Genomic DNA, 16,367 nt, shown 5'->3' with positions numbered 1-16,367 from the left:
TAATTATTCAAATATATTTTTTAACACATTCACTGCCAGCCATTTTTTTTTTACTGTAGGTAGCTTCTGCCAGAGGGTTTTTTTGAGGATTCTGGATTTTGTGAACACAAAATATCTCAAAAGAACTAATAGAATGTGTGCTTTCTCTGTCTAAAAGAGTTAGTTTGTAGAGTTAGTAGTTATGTAGGCATTAGCACTTGAATACAGCATGGTTTCAGCGTCTGAAAATTTAAGCTGAGATAAATAGCTTTTTGTGAAATTCGATAGAACAGTCACTTTAACCATTCATTTTTGGCATCAGTAAGACGTCAGACATCTAAACAATAGTTTTGAACAGTAATTTCCTCCATAACAGCAGGAAACACCCCTCTACTTCAAACACCTCCCTCCGTGTGTGTTCTTCTTGGCTGCAGCGGGCGTGTCACAAGCGAGTTGCTGCTGCTGCTGCTCCTGTCTGCTGGCGGCCGCTGGGCAAGTCTGGATGGGCTCGCTCGTTTCTTGGGGTTTCGGTTGAGAAACCCCAAGAAACGGGGTTTCTTTTGCGATTCTGGTCTTATTTATGCTGCGTGTTTCAAAGTGTGTTGCACCCATAATCTATTATGCAAATTTGCAATCCCCCACCGCCAGCAATCAGCGCGAAAGCGAAAGCGTTTTCGCCAATCCATTTTACTGTATGAGAATGGTTTCATCGCGCGTTCCCCTGCAGTTTTGGCTCGGCTTTTTCTAGAATGGAGAGCACTGTCGCCACTTAGTGGGTCGGTGGAATGGGTTGTACACGTTCGGTGGCTCCAATATTTTTATAGGAGACGTGGGGGGCGTTGATCCACGTCCCACCGTCAAATTTTTTTTTTTTTTTTTAAGACGAGATATCTCGTCATTGGCAGTCAACCGTTGGATTTTGTAAGCCGAGATATCTCGTCAATGGCGAGTTTCATTCGTAATTGGCACACAAGACACCACAGCTGCAACTGGTTGGCCTAATTAGTAGTGGCTTGCTGACAAAAGGCTCTTATCAACTGATTAATCCAGGTGTGGCAGAGCAGCGGTCGGTTGTCGAGAAATAATGACCGGTGAATATTGTTGATTGACCAATCAGAATCGAGTATTCAAGAGAGCCGTGTTCTAATATAGTATAGTATAGTATAGCATAGTATATATTATAGTATTCACCTTATGTAGCCACGCCCATTTGACCCGGTTCTGTGGCCGTCCTACGACTTCCGGCTAATAATAATAATAAAATAAAATAAAAAATGGCTGCGCTGCTCCAATATCATCTAACTCTGAATTAACTAATAATTTAGCCAATTGTATGTAACATACCAAATAAAAGCAAACGGCAATGTCTAAGAATGCAACGCCATGTAACTGGCTCGTTAAGTCTCGCATTCCAGGGAATTCCGTTAACGTCTGCGGGTCTTAGAGACGTAAGTGGCTCGCGCTGCCTCGGAGGAGAGAAAACTATCTGAAGCTTTCTTTGTTGGAGTCCAGGTATGTTTTACAAGAAAGTGGTCGTCATTGTCGACGATAACGTTATCTGACCTGGCTAACAGTGGATACTCTGCTTGCTTGCTGTGTACCGGTGTTCTGTCGATTTCTACTACCCGTCGAGAACTGCTACTTTGTGATTCTGCGCGTGCGCAAAGTGACGGGAGCATTATTTGATAGGATGTTACTGGACTATCAAATTATGCTACCCCTGAAATATTGATTTAAAATTGATAAAATGGGATGTTGAGTATTTGATCCATCAAAATACACTACCCATGACATAAAAAGTAGCATTTTTTGATAGGGTAGCGCGAATCGATAGACAGACCCTATCGGTTTATGCGGCGGTAGCATTTTTCGACAAAGCAGCAAAAATCGACGTTACACCGGCTCAAAGTAGTAGGCTACGTTATTTATTTTACCCCTGCACTGTCTGCTCCAAAAACAACTCTTTTATTTTGCGCCGTGACCGCCGGAAGTGTTAGGTGGACCCGGAAGAATTTGGTCCACTGTAAGGTCTGAACATAAGGTGAATAGCATAGTATAGTATAGTATAGTATAACATAGTATATAGTATATAGTATAGTATAGTATAGTATAGTATAGTATAGTATAGTATAGTATAGCATAGCATAGCATAGCATAGTATATAGTATAGTATAGGATAGTATAGTGTCAAAGGGCTTCACCCTCCAACTATAGACCCAAGAAGAACATCAAAATACTCCCACCGAGACCTCAATAAGGGGGGGAAACAAATGTTTGGGAAGGGCTGCACAATTGTGTGCAATTTACACTTTATGTAAATGTACACCTTATTATTGAATTGTATATAGTAGTTAATGTAAACGTTCTGATTTTGCTGTGAGGCAAAGATGCACAAAGGTATTATAGTATAATATTGAGCATATGGAGATACATATTTTCCATACAGTCTCTCAGAACACAAATGAAAGCCTGCTTCACCAAACATGTGAAACTAAGCACACATGCTGTATTAGAATGTGGACAGAACATGGCACTAACACGCTTCTAATGAGCAGCGGCGGAAAGGGGCGGGGCTTAGGAAAGGTCAACTCCGTTCAGATTCGGCAAGAGAACATGTTTCCTGTCATGTTTGGAATACATGATGTAGTGTGTGTGTGTGTGTGTGTGTGTGTGTGTGTGTGTGTGTGTGCGTGTGTGTGTGTGTGTGTGTGTTCTCTTTGTACTTGCATAGGCTTAAGCCTCCCACACAGCGTACTTAACCTCCACCCACCGCTTGTGCAGTAGTGTGTATTCTCTCCGCTTTCCACGTTCCTCCCATGCCAACTCTCCACTCGTCCGCTCTCGTCTCTGATGGTTGAGTAACTGCAACGTAAAGAAGTGGGGGGGTAAGAATCAGGACCAGATGATGACACAGAGCACAAATCATCAGTTCACTAACTATGACCAAGCCACAAATAACTGATAGTTTGTTAGGGAGAATGGGGATGAAGGGATGGGGGAAGGGATGGGGGGAGGGGTTGATGGGATGAGGGGATGGGATGAGGGATGAAGGGATGAGGGATGAAGGGATGAGGGATAAGGGGGTGAGGGATGAGGGAAGGGATGGGGGAGGGGGTGATGGGATGAGGGGATGGGATGAGGGATGAAGGAATGAGGGATGAAGGGATGAAGGGATGAGGGATGAAGGGATGAGGGGGTGAGCGGATGAGGAATGAATGGATGACTTGGAGGAAGTATGAGTAGATGTCTCGAGGAACCAGGGAGTGAGACTCTGGATGGGGGAACTGCCTCGGCGATGGAATCTTCATGGTCTTGATGGCTCCATCTTATCCCTGGTGGTTCCTAGGCTGAGATAGAAGATTAAGGGGTTGGGTGGGAGGGATGAGTTTGGTCTTGAGACGAGAGAAAGGATCTTGGTTTGGGGCGTATATATAGGTGGAGCGAATGATTGAATCCGGGCGGAGCAAGGGATTGCCTGATTGAATGATTGACTGAGTGGTTAGTTGTGGCATGGCCTTGTTCCCGAACTTTAGTTATAATGTTATTATAACTTCATTTCACTAACTATGACCAAGCCACAAATAACTGATAGTTTGTTAGGGAGAATGGGGATGAAGGGATGGGGGAAGGGATGGGGGGAGGGGTTGATGGGATGAGGGGATGGGATGAGGGATGAAGGGATGAGGGATGAAGGGATGAGGGATAAGGGGGTGAGGGATGAGGGAAGGGATGGGGGAGGGGGTGATGGGATGAGGGGATGGGATGAGGGATGAAGGAATGAGGGATGAAGGGATGAAGGGATGAGGGATGAAGGGATGAGGGGGTGAGCGGATGAGGAATGAATGGATGACTTGGAGGAAGTATGAGTAGATGTCTCGAGGAACCAGGGAGTGAGACTCTGGATGGGGGAACTGCCTCGGCGATGGAATCTTCATGGTCTTGATGGCTCCATCTTATCCCCAAAAGAACTTCATTGGCTGAGATGAGCATGGGCATTACGGACGTCACTGAGGTTGCTATGGATGTAGCTGTGGTAGGCTTGGGATGACCAACGGCCTAGGACTTTGATGGTGTGATCAGGGATACCTTGCCTGGAGGCTGAAGATGCAGCTCCGATGCGGAAAGAGTGGCCAGAATATAATTCAGGCGATATTCCTGATTTTGAGAGGACTTACGGGAAGATGGGATGTGAGGTTCCGAGTCGATCGGATTTTGAGTTTGTAGATGATGTCGGAAGTATGAATTGTAAGGTCGGAAAGACTTGCATGTCGAGGTGGATTGGAGATGGACGTGGTTGAGTTGAATTCTGAACGTCTGAAGAAACGTGGATCTGAGGGTTGCGTTGGAGACGGGGATGAGTACCCTGTGCGGAGGGTGTTGATGTTAAGTGTTGAAGTTAATCGTGGCTCTGCCTTTCCGCAGGCTGATGAGGGAAAGGGAGATGGCAGGACGTAGGCGCCAGTGAGTAGTTGACAGGGGAATTGATGCTATTGAAGTAGATGTGGATCACGAAAGTTCTGATGTGAAGAGAGGAATGGGCATAGGTGATGAAGTTCAGATGGTGAAGACGTCCGATAAAGGAAACGATAAGTTGTAACGTGTGAGGACGGACTTGAAGCAAGTCCATCCTGTGGGGTATGATGACGATGTTCTGGGAGCTAGGTTGTTGAGGATGGCTTGTCAGGATGCTGAGGTCAGGTGCTGCAGCTGCGAGTTTTAGTTGAAGATGGGGGCTAAATTGGAACTGGAATTAGTCGGAGACTGAAGTAGAGTTTGAATTTCTGGAATGAGACACTGGTCGGAGAATCAGTGATGGAGTTTTGTAACTGGAAATGTGAGCGGTACGGATGATGAATTGATGCTGGGCTGAGATCGGGATAAGGTAATGTGTGATTTGCAAGATGATGATGTTGACTACTGCTGTGTTGTCTATGTAGATGACCACTTGTGCCCCCAAAGAAGTGCTGCAACCAAGATGGGATCCAACTTGTGGATAGCGGCTGAGGGGGAGAGTAGAGCGAACTCAGGTGGCCAGTCGGATGCGCTCCACCTCCCTCCGTGGTAGCCGGCGAATCCGATGTATGGTTTTGCATCGGTGAACAGCTGGATGTCCAGGTTGCGTGAGATCATCGTAGAAAATGATGTGCCGTTCCAGGAGGGGCAGTATTGCTATTGCCATGTCTCCGTTTTACAAGCGTTGTCTATGGCAAATTGGCAATGTGGTCAGATGTCGTCGTGGATGAAGATCGCATCCTGGGAGGGAGCCCGCTGGGCTCGGTGTCCCAGGATAACGGACGATCTCCATCCACCCGCGGCGAGCTTCAACGCAGCAGCAGATGGCTCGTCAGATGTCGTCGAGGTCGTCGTGGATGAAGATCGCATCCTGGGAGGGAGCCCGCTGGGCTCGGTGTCCCAGGATAACGGACGATCTCCATCCACCCCCAACAAGCTTCAACACAGCGGGAGATGGGCTGGTCAGATGTCGTCGCAGATGTAGCTGTGATATGCTGAAGCGGCTATGTACAGGAGGTGGGAGAGGGAGGATCATCCTTGGGGAATGATGGGGATGGCGTAGACGAGGTGTCTGAGCAGGGCGAGGAGTTGGCATTTGGTACATGTAGCAGCAAGGAGGTAGCTGACTGAAGGTTCTGAGATGACCTGGATGCCTGGCTGGAAATCGTGAGAGAAACTGAAAATGAGGAAGTTTGACGAATTTAGGGTCTGGGTGTTGTTAAAAGGCATTGTATAAGGTGTTGATGTTGATTGGTGTGCAGGGATGCTTGGCATTCATGCTGAATGTTTGGTAAGGTAGTAAGGGTAGGTGTCCGTTCTCTGGAGCGGGTGGGGTGAGGGTGTTTTGAGTAGGATGGGTCCAATGTTGCTTTGTAATTCTCTGGAAGCATGATGGTGGAATGTGGAGGGTTGGAGTAGTTCAGCGAGGGCCATGTAGTTACCAGTTATTATCTGCTACCTGAGGGTGGATGAGACTGGAATTGGGCGTGGTGCTGTGGGTTGAACTGGAGGTTGAGCGGTGGTAAGGGTGAATAGGCTGGCTGCAGGTGGGGCTGAAGAGAATGCTGGGAAGCTGGCTGATGGTGGAATTGTTGCAAAACCGGTTGCAGGTGGTGCTGTGGTTGAGGGTGCAGAGCTAAACAGAATTAAATACATTTGGGTGATGGGGAAGGGGAGGGGGGAGGGTTTGGGGGAGGGAGGGGAAAAAGGACAGGTTAGTAGGAAATGAGTTGATCGGAGCAACTGTTATGGAGGCTGAAGGAACCGCAGTAGCCGGTGGGTTGATGTTAACACTGGCAGAAGGAAGGGAAGAAGAAAGGATGTTGGGATGAGGGGGTGCATGTGCATGGGGTGATAGTGCAGCCTGCGGACATAGGGATGAGAGAATTGAAGCAATGAGGTTAGACAAAGCAGAAACAGAGGGAGCAGGCACGGGGGGGGGCATTCTCGCCCTCCTGACTGAGGCTGCCAGAATGGCTGCAGGAATGGCTGCCGTCTGCGACGCTGGACTGGCATGGGACTTGGAAAGAGTGGAAAACATGAAGATGGACTGTGTGCAACTGTGTACAACTGTGAAACGTGTATTCATGGAATGTAAATGTTACGCACGAGAAAGAAAAAGGCTGTATGCTGCTGTATAGGACGAGTCAACGTGACTTCATTTGCCACCCATAGTTAATAGTATGAGCTGTGCCAACAACGTTAACATCCCGAAACTATACATCACATCGCTTATATTTTGATATTCTGAGTGAGAGCAGAACTAGCCCGAGAGTCTGATGTATAATATATACGTGTCGTGTCAAAATTGTGTGAACTGTCTCAGTTCTCCAAATGCAAACGGAGTCAAGCCAGCTAGAGCAGACACTCACACCTCGCACCACTTGGGCTCCATAGGGTTCGAACGCTGCTGCCACCCAGTGAGCGGCCCGTTCATCAAAATGCCGCTCGGCTGATCCCTCACACTAAGCCTGGGCACAAAGACTAACAATGAAGAGCCTGCTGAATCCACTGAGAATCAGTGTTGGGCAAGTTATTCTTCCTATTGTTATTGTCATCTATAATGGTTGGTTATTTGCATAAGACAACGGTTTGATTAGGAAATTATTGTATAAACTATGTGCTTTGATTTAATAAAATGCAACTCAATTTGTAACTTGAGTTACTGATGAAGTAACTGGTATATATTACTGAAATCCTATAAGTAATAAGTTACATTACTGAGTTACTGCTAAAATAATATATTACGTGTAATATGTTACTTTGTAATGAGTTAACCCCAACGCTGCTGGGAATCATGCAAGGACTGTGCTGGCAGTTCTTGAATTCACACCATAAAACACCATAAACAGTAATATTTCCGACCAGTGAGAGGCAGCAGTGTGCCGTAAGGCATCAAGTCTGCCGGAAAACTATAATAATAATAATAAGAAGAAGCTGCACCGCGCTGCAGCGTCGGTCAGCGTGATGACGTCATCCGGGATCGCCGTGGTGTTGCCGGAAGCGCCCGGTGGCTTTGGGTGCTGGATGATGACGTTGTTGATTGATGAAGTTTGGTTAGCAACCAAACTTTTTGCAGTGATCACTGCGATGAAATGGTACCTTGTTTTTACGGATGGCAGTTGTCCCGTTGTTGACGTTTGTCGTCGGCATGATGTGTGTGTGTGGATTGAGATGAGACTGGATTACCGTGAGTTTGGCCGCGTCGGCTAAACGGCGATGATTGCCTTGTGTGGCTACTAGATGGCTAGTAGTAGCGTTGGCACTGCTGTAGGTTTGAGCCATGGTTTGGGCATACCGTTGGGAAGGCTTGTGAATCTCCGAGCGAAGACGAGGCGGCAGGTCGGAACGACGGACCGGAGGCTCGTCGGCAGCATTGCATTTGCAAGTGAGATGAAACCTGTGTGGGTCCTCGCCGACGCCAAGCAATTCGTTGCTGTCAGAGAGGTGGAACTGGAACGTGGATTCCATGACAGTCAGGTAAGAGCTGAAGTTTCGTGTTGTCTGTCTTGGAGTGAAACTCAGAATGAGTTTGGTCTTGAGACGAGAGAAAGGATCTTGGTTTGGGGCGTATATATAGGTGGAGCGAATGATTGAATCCGGGCGGAGCAAGGGATTGCCTGATTGAATGATTGACTGAGTGGTTAGTTGTGGCATGGCCTTGTTCCCGAACTTTAGTTATAATGTTATTATAACTTCATATGTGATCAAGGGTCGTCGAATAAAGACACTCGCGTTTCCATTTGAACCGGACAAAGCTCATTTGTTCGTTATCAAAAGAGCCATCATGGCACTGGAGGTTTCAACCTTAAAACGGCAAACTAGGTAGGTTGGTGGTCAGTTCCCCTCCATCTCCACACACTACTGTCTCCGCAAAGCACTGTCTCTGTGTCCACACAGCACTGTCTCTGTGTCCACACACTGTCTCTGTGTCCACACACTGTCTCTGTGTCCACACACTCTCTGATACCTTTTCAAAACCCAATTTTCTTCTGAGCATTCACAGTCCCACAGTGCTTTTGAAAATGAATGTGGTATTAATTTGACCATTTAGGCCGGCCTGCATCTAACCTGCAGCTTCAAATTGCACGTCTGGGATATCCTGCTATAATACGAGGAAAACTCTGCATCCATTTTTCTCCTCACTGAGTTGGCCAGTCAATCTGAAACTGCACATGGGCATTGAGCATTGGCATATGCAGGGACTGACAAAGCTGATTTTTCCATTTTCCCAAATTTAAGATGTTGATATTAGCATTTTTGACAAGTCTGCACATAGTTTTGGCACACTCATCCCCGGGGTATGGACTAGTTCACAAATTCAGTCCAAGTCATTTGAATCAGATTTGACATGTTAATTTCAGTGAGATATTTTATGTAATCCACTTTGACTGGTGTGAAGTATCTTGTTGTCCCTATAGGGCAATGCTACAATTAACCTTTATGTAATCAGGTGCCAGACATTTTATTCAACAACCAGGTCACATATCAAACTATAATATGCAAAGAAAGATTGGAATATTATAGTCCTACCATAGGGAATACCATGTATAATAAGGTCAGTATAATCTCAGGGTTGAGTACCGCAGACAACTGTCAGGTAAAACCTTGTATCTCCCCACAAGAAAACCAGTCTTGTTACTGTGTGTTTTTCAGTTTACCCAGTTGGGGTTTTGAAAGGGCTTCATAGAATTTTCTCAACCCCAGGAGAACCGTGAAATCAAGTGAAAATACTACATGGAAATCATAAAGATTTGAGTGATATTGAACAGTGTTCATGCCTCAGTTGTCCACCAGAGGCCAGTGTCTACTTTGTTAACCAAACAACAGGTGAGAAACAGCAGCTTCTAAGCACAGGAAAAATGGCTTCAATTTCAGAATTAAATGGTTGTGGCAAGCATCAGGAACAACTCAAAATGTTTAAAACATGGAAAAACCAGTACTACTAAGTAACTACTAACTCCTAATTACTTGGGAAAGAATCTCTGTTACCAACAACACAACAAGAGAGTGAAAAAAGTGTTTGGTGGGGAGATACATGTATCTTGAATGGCCTTCAGCTACAACAATCCATGCTGCTCTTTTTCACTTGCTATGACTCAATTCTCACAACAGAGTTTCAACCATAACATCGAATAAGTTCCTTTGAAGCTGAAATGCATTCAGTGCTGAATAAAAAAAAGAAAAAGGTTATTATCAAGCCATGCTGTGGAAAGAAACAGTCATCTAATTACCACTTAAGAAGAGTCTTTTGCAACAACAACAAAATTATCCAAATAGAAATGAGTAAAAGGTTTTCAGTCTTCATTGCATTATTTGAAATTCTGAGCATTTGGTTGTACAAGATGGCTGTGCAGCTCATCCAGAAAGCTCAGCAAGAGTTCCATGGCCTCAGCAGGCGATCTGGAACCTCAACTCCATTCATTGAAGTGGCACTTCTCTGCTTAAAGGATAACTATTATACCCCCACTCTCTGCTTAAAGGACACCTATTGTAATGTACGCCCCATTTGGACACATTGTTAGCAGCAAGATGTGTAGAGGACTCAGGGTTGTGTATGAATCTTGATCCTTGTCTCAAACAGAATAAAGACGAATCAGACTCTTTGCTGTATACTGGTTCAATGCGCTAAATTCATATCAGTCCTGCAGTATTGCACTGTTGCTATGCACACGCCTGGACGTATTCAGCTCTCAAGGCTTTTTCACCTTCTAGACTCTCCTCTGTTTCATGGCAGCTTTGTGTTTTTGCACAGTGCACCCAGTTGTGTTTTGGCTGATTGCATTGACCCCCTGGAAGATATTGCTGCCTGGAAGACTTGTTGGTTGTCCTTGAGGCGAATGTCATTTCTCTGAGCTGCAATGTCCGCTATTGCCTTCAGTGCAGTTGCTTGTTGCCTTTCAGGGCTGAGATGCAGTGCAGACAAGAATTACAACAAAGGCAGCTCACACCAAGCATTGGATTCCTCTATCTATATATTATGTATAGTGAAAATAAATGATTCCTCATTTTGCTGGGGACACCGTGGAACCCCCTCAAGGAACCCCTGAGGGTCCCCAGACTCCACTTTGAGAACCACCGATTTAAAGTGGAACTGCAGGGTGTTTGCAAAGTTTCCAATTCAGTTTGACTTTTTGCACTAAGGTTTTTTTGCACGTTAAAAATCTTTGTTGCGAAAACTGATAATGACAAAGCTAACATGTGGTCCGCCACTAATGATGCAGGCACCCATAGGGGCAATCAGGAAACACGGCGCATCATCCCTCAAAGTGCCATCAGACTCAGACAGGTGGTGTAACAGTTATGGCCTTTTCACAACTTGACATTTTGCCCCTACGTACATCGTCCCCCATCGGGCCAATCAGTGTAATTTCTTAAATACCGGAACACACTGTGAAAATCCATCACGCCCACAAGCTTAGTGAAAATCCGACGAGTAGCATCTGAGCGCTCACCTCATGAATGACGGGTATACTCCCTGTTTCATCTCGGGGGGGGGGGGGGCAATTAGCAATTATCTAAGGCTTAGTACATCAGTACACACTGTTTGCATTATGCAGTGCAATAGTTTGTTTCTCAGTGTCTGTTGGATTCATTTCACAGGATTGCCTTTCTCTGCTCTGTGTGAAGCAACCCTGCTGTTCTTCCATTTGTACAGGCTCCGCTGTCGTCTGCCATTACTGAGCATGATAGTTACCTCCGCCGACAGAGTGCCGACAGGTTGCGTTTACGCAGGAGGTTACGTTTGTCTGTTTGTCTGTGGGCAGGATGATCTTTTAAAGTTAGAACAGATGTTTTGTCTGTTTGTCTGTGGGCAGGATAGCTCTAAAAGTTAGAACAGATTGGCAGAAAACTTTGTAGAATGGTTGGTAACGGGCCGATTTAGAGGTGATTAAATGTATACACCCACTAGACAAAAGGGGGGTGTGGCAATGGGCGTATCCAACGGATTCATGTAAACACCACAGAACTTTGTAGAAAAGGTTGGGGGAGGTAATGCACTCTACCGAGTGCCCTCTAGGGGGAGGTATGCACTCTACCGAGTGCCCTCTAGGGGGAGGTATGCATTCTACCGAGTGCCCTCTAGGGGGAGGTATGCACTCTACCGAGTGCCCTCTAGTTTGTTTTGAAATGATTCATACTTGCGGAAAACCCTAATAGGCTAATGCTGGATTCCCGCTTGCTGACCAGTAACAGCATTAAAATACAGAGAACCAGCTGTCTTTCACTCAGCTGATTAGCAAAGACAAATGATCTTAGCGGTACTTTCTTGCCAGTGAGCATTTATAATGTACTAAAATCAAATCAGGCCAACAGTATTTCCAAACTATCTAATAACATTACCCAACAGCAAAGTCTGGAGACACAAGTGGTACATAAAGTAATACAGTTTGTTGTTAGCAGTTAGCACATTATCTAATACAGACACTTTCATCCAAAAGAATAGAGTAGGCAGGCATGAGGTTAATTTGTGACGGTTGTACATCATCCTACTGTGCCATAGCCTACATACTGTCTATCATCATCATAATACATTATTTGTCTTCTTGACAAATAATGTAATAAAAGCAATTCACCAATAATAGCTCACTGCTACAACTTAATTGCTAGCATACAGTATTATGCTTAGCAAGCCTGCTATGACAACATTAGCCTACGCCCTACGGTATATCATCAACAAAGGACAGAAGGTGATGTACAATAAGTCTGAGAATCACAAAACTTAAATCCAGCAGGATGTTGTAAAATGATTTGACATGACTTAGCTAACATTTACCCCCAGGAAACCACGGGAAACCAGGGAGCTTGAAATGAATATTCTGCTAGCTAAAAGATTGCACAAGCTATTCAAACTGCAGATGTTAAATGGAAAACTCAATCAATATCCAAATGCAGCTGTACTGAAAACTAGCTTCAGCAGGAGCATAAACTAGCTGGCATTTCAGACATGGCAGTTCCCACGAGGACATACTGCAATGAAAACTAATGTTTTAGCCACAACAACACAAGTACTGTAGATATATGTTGGCATAAACATACTGCAGAACAACAATAACAACAAGTGTAGTTGTTCCAAGTCCTTGAGTTCACTTTGGCTTTATGACAATTCAGTTGGGAGGAGGAGGAGTGTGGATCCTCCATGAGCAGTGGTTTAGCAGGCTAGTGGAACAACACCATCATTTAAGAAGTGGCTGTTTAAAGTCGGGGTCTACAGGGCCTCCAGCAGAAGTATTTATGGAAATAGAGTATACAACAACAAAGACTATATACCAAAGGCTGCATTGAGCCGTCACAAACAGCACCTCAAAAAAGGTAAGCGCTATGTTTTTGTTTTCGTCCGCGGCAAGATGATTATTTCTTGTAGGAGGAGGAAAAAGAGCATGTGCAAAAGTGCACCGGTCAGTTGAATAAAGGGCCATTTTTAATTTGGTCAAGGTAGAAAAAAATAACATTTGTTGAATAAGTTTGGCCTAAAGATACCTCTACACCACACACACACACACACACACCGTGCATCAGGGAAATTCTAACGCTTCCTTAGCCTTGTCTGGCAACCAATTAAAAGTAAAAGGCTGAGTGTGTTCTGATTGGAGCACATTGTTTAGCCTAGTCTCTGGTTTCTTCTCTGGTGTGTGTTAGAGCATGCACAGTTGTACCGATAATGCTTGAACGAGCTATTTTTCGGTGTATATGAATCACTGGAGCAAACAGTAATGTAACCACAGGGAGAGTCCGTTTTAGAGCATAATTATGACCTATCACCCTATGCCTAACACACACACACACACACACACACACACACACACACACACACAGTGGCGGACTGCATAATCGGGCACGTCGGGCAAATGCCCGGTGGCCTGGCCTGGCCTGGCCTGCCAAAAAAAAAAAAAAAAAAAAAAAAAATTTTTTTTTTTTGCAAGCCAGGCCAGGCCACTCACTGAACAGCAGGCCAGGCGCCGCCTACTGGTTTACTAGTGGTTTTATTACTTTATTCAGGTTTAAAGTGGGTGCATCTCATTGTAAAATTGGACTTGGCCCAAATTGGGCTTCAAACGGCCCAAATTGGGCTTCAAACGGCCCAAATCGGGCTTCAAACAGCCCAAATCTGGCTTTAAACGACCCAAATCTGGCTTCAAACGGCCCAAATTGGGCTTCAAACGGCCCAAATTGAGCTTCAAACGCCCCAAATTTTCCGCCGGCGCCCTTTGGACGCCGGCACACGCGTCGGCCCGTATCGGCCTGGCCTGCTTGGTATCTAATGCCCGGCCTGAATTATGATCCCAGTCCGCCCCTGCACACACACACACACACACACACACACACACACACACACACACACACACACACACACACACACACACACACACACACAGATTAAGGATGTTGCTCACATTTGAACCTGGGCTGTCTGAGATGAAGGAACTGAACATGCTCATTTCATGACATTGGGAAAGCAGGCAGTAGGCGAAGTGTTCTGAGGTTGGTAGTTTGGATCCAGGGGAACATACAAGAGGAGCACGGGTAGAAGCCCCTCCAGAATGTGACCTTTAATCATTTGTTATTTTCATGCAAATTCTTGAAGGTACAGTATAGAAACAGTAGCCTGGTAAACCGCCCGTCACGTGAACTCACATTTCATTTGGTTCTCCGTGACGGTCTGGACCCGCACATGCAGTTAAGATGATTGGTCGAGCCATGCCGGGCCGACGAATCAGCGGCAGCCGTAGGCGGGCTCAGGCGGTGGGTACATGGTCTTTGTAGTTCTTTTCACTCGTCAACATGGCTGCCGCCGCGGAAGTGACAGGCAGTCTGAATGAAATTGAATGTAACGTTCCCAATTCTATGTGTTAAATTCTAAAAAACGACCCTCAACATTTGGGAAGGCTAAGCCACACAACTAGTTCGTTATAATCTAACGTCATGCTTCGAAGGTGACTTTACGACCGTGAGGACTCAATCAATGAATACCACGGAGATCATCCACAGGCACCTTCGGCGATCTGATTGGTTGAAGTTAACAACCACCAGCGGTGATAGACAGATGGGTCATCCAATCACCTGCCAAGTAGCTTGGAAAAAGTGCCCGCCTCCGTCAGCGGGTCTGGTTACTTCATTCCCAGATCGACTGGTTTAGTGAAACCTATGTGGAGCTATACCGTCCATCTGGCAGCGTCAGGTTATAGAAACAGTACTGTTGCTTCACAAGTTTAGGGTGACCTTTTACAGCCTAGTTTAGCTACATTTCAAACTCTAATTGAGCTGGACTTTTTTGCTGATATATTTTCCAACTCTTTTGGCCGATTGCTGATGCCGCCGATACTGATATATGCACGCATTTTTAATCCACCTAAATTCAGAGAAAACGTAAAATCTCTCGAATTGACACATTATTATGCCTATACTCTTATCGATGGCCAACTGGCAGATGCAGACAATCAATAGAATGCTATTCAAAATGTGCAAAATAAGAACAACTTAAGTTATGTGTTGTAAAACATGCCTTTTTATGTAACATTTTCTTTCGGACAAAACTGTAAAATTAATCCTACTTAAAAAGGCTTGGACGATGCTCCCCCTGGGTTAGGGTTAGCATCATCCTTTTCTCAGCCTGTCATAACGGCAATTTTTTTTGTTTTGGGCCGATATTTCATTCTAAAGCCTTTACCGGCCGATCCCTAGTTGACACATTTGAATGGAAAAGGTGGATGTTTGTCTGCAGGGTCAGTGATGCTTCACTGCTCTGGTGTCAGGCAGGTACTTGATAGAGGTCATCTGGTAGCCAGTGACTCTATTAGATAGAGGTGCGAATTTCACACACATATAGCACCTTCTGCTTGGAGAGCAAGTTAATCCAGGCTGTGGCCGAGGATAAAGTAATTGATGGACGGCGTTGGGCAAGTTACTTTCAAAATGTAATATACTACATATTATTAGTTACTTTCATTTGAAAGTATTAAGTTACTTTACAATATTACTGTCTGTGTAGAGTAACTCATTACTTATTTCACTACTTTTGCATTAATTTCACCAAAATAACACCAGTAGCAGAATGACATCAGATAAATAGTATCCCCAACATAAGGGCTCTGTCTGTCCCACTAACATAAATGGGAGCTCGGGCTTCCTAGTACAGATACATTTGGCAATGGGGGCTCTCTCGGTTTCAATTTTTGTCCCGCTGCACTGATGATATCATAAGTGATGTCATAAATTGTGTCACTTGAATGTGCATTGGGATTTCACATTGTGACATCACTGATGATGTCATCGACAAAAAAAGCGGCTGGCGACTGCTACCATCATGTATCGGAAAGCGGGCGGAAAAATCAGGGTGGGGAGAGGAAATTTCAGATATTTTATTCTTTAATTAAATATTATATTGAAAATATTGAGAGATTGAATACTACTATAGATTTTTACTACATTTGACCCCACACACCACCATTTACATTTTTCCTCTCTAGAGTCAGTAGGGAATCCCTGTCCTATGTTATCGCCATGATCTTCCTGTAATATTCCTACAGGGATTTATAGCTTTGCTGTAATATTGTAAAAATGATTTATGAGTCATATTTGTTAAGGTGAGGTTGGCGTGTGACCTCTCTCTAGCAACACTCTAGAGTCTAGCTGATGGAGATTGTAGTAAACTGCCTCAAGTCTTTCAGTGGAAGAGTAGGCTACTGTGTAAGAAACCCATACTGTAGTAATACCAGTACTATAGTAGCTCTTGCTATCAAATTATAGCTTTCATTTCACTTAAAAAAGATGTGATAATGTACTGTAGTTGTGCCACTGGGTGGCAGTCAAGAAGCACCTCCCTGAGCGTGCGCTGGCTCAGACTCAGAGAGAGAAGGCAGTTCCTTTACTGATTT

The sequence above is a fragment of the Poromitra crassiceps genome (genome assembly GCF_964638095.1).
Source record: "Poromitra crassiceps genome assembly, chromosome: 25".
Lineage (NCBI taxonomy): Eukaryota > Metazoa > Chordata > Actinopteri > Beryciformes > Melamphaidae > Poromitra > Poromitra crassiceps.
The sequence above is the reverse complement of the archived record's forward strand: the minus strand, read 5'-3'. Positions refer to the sequence as shown.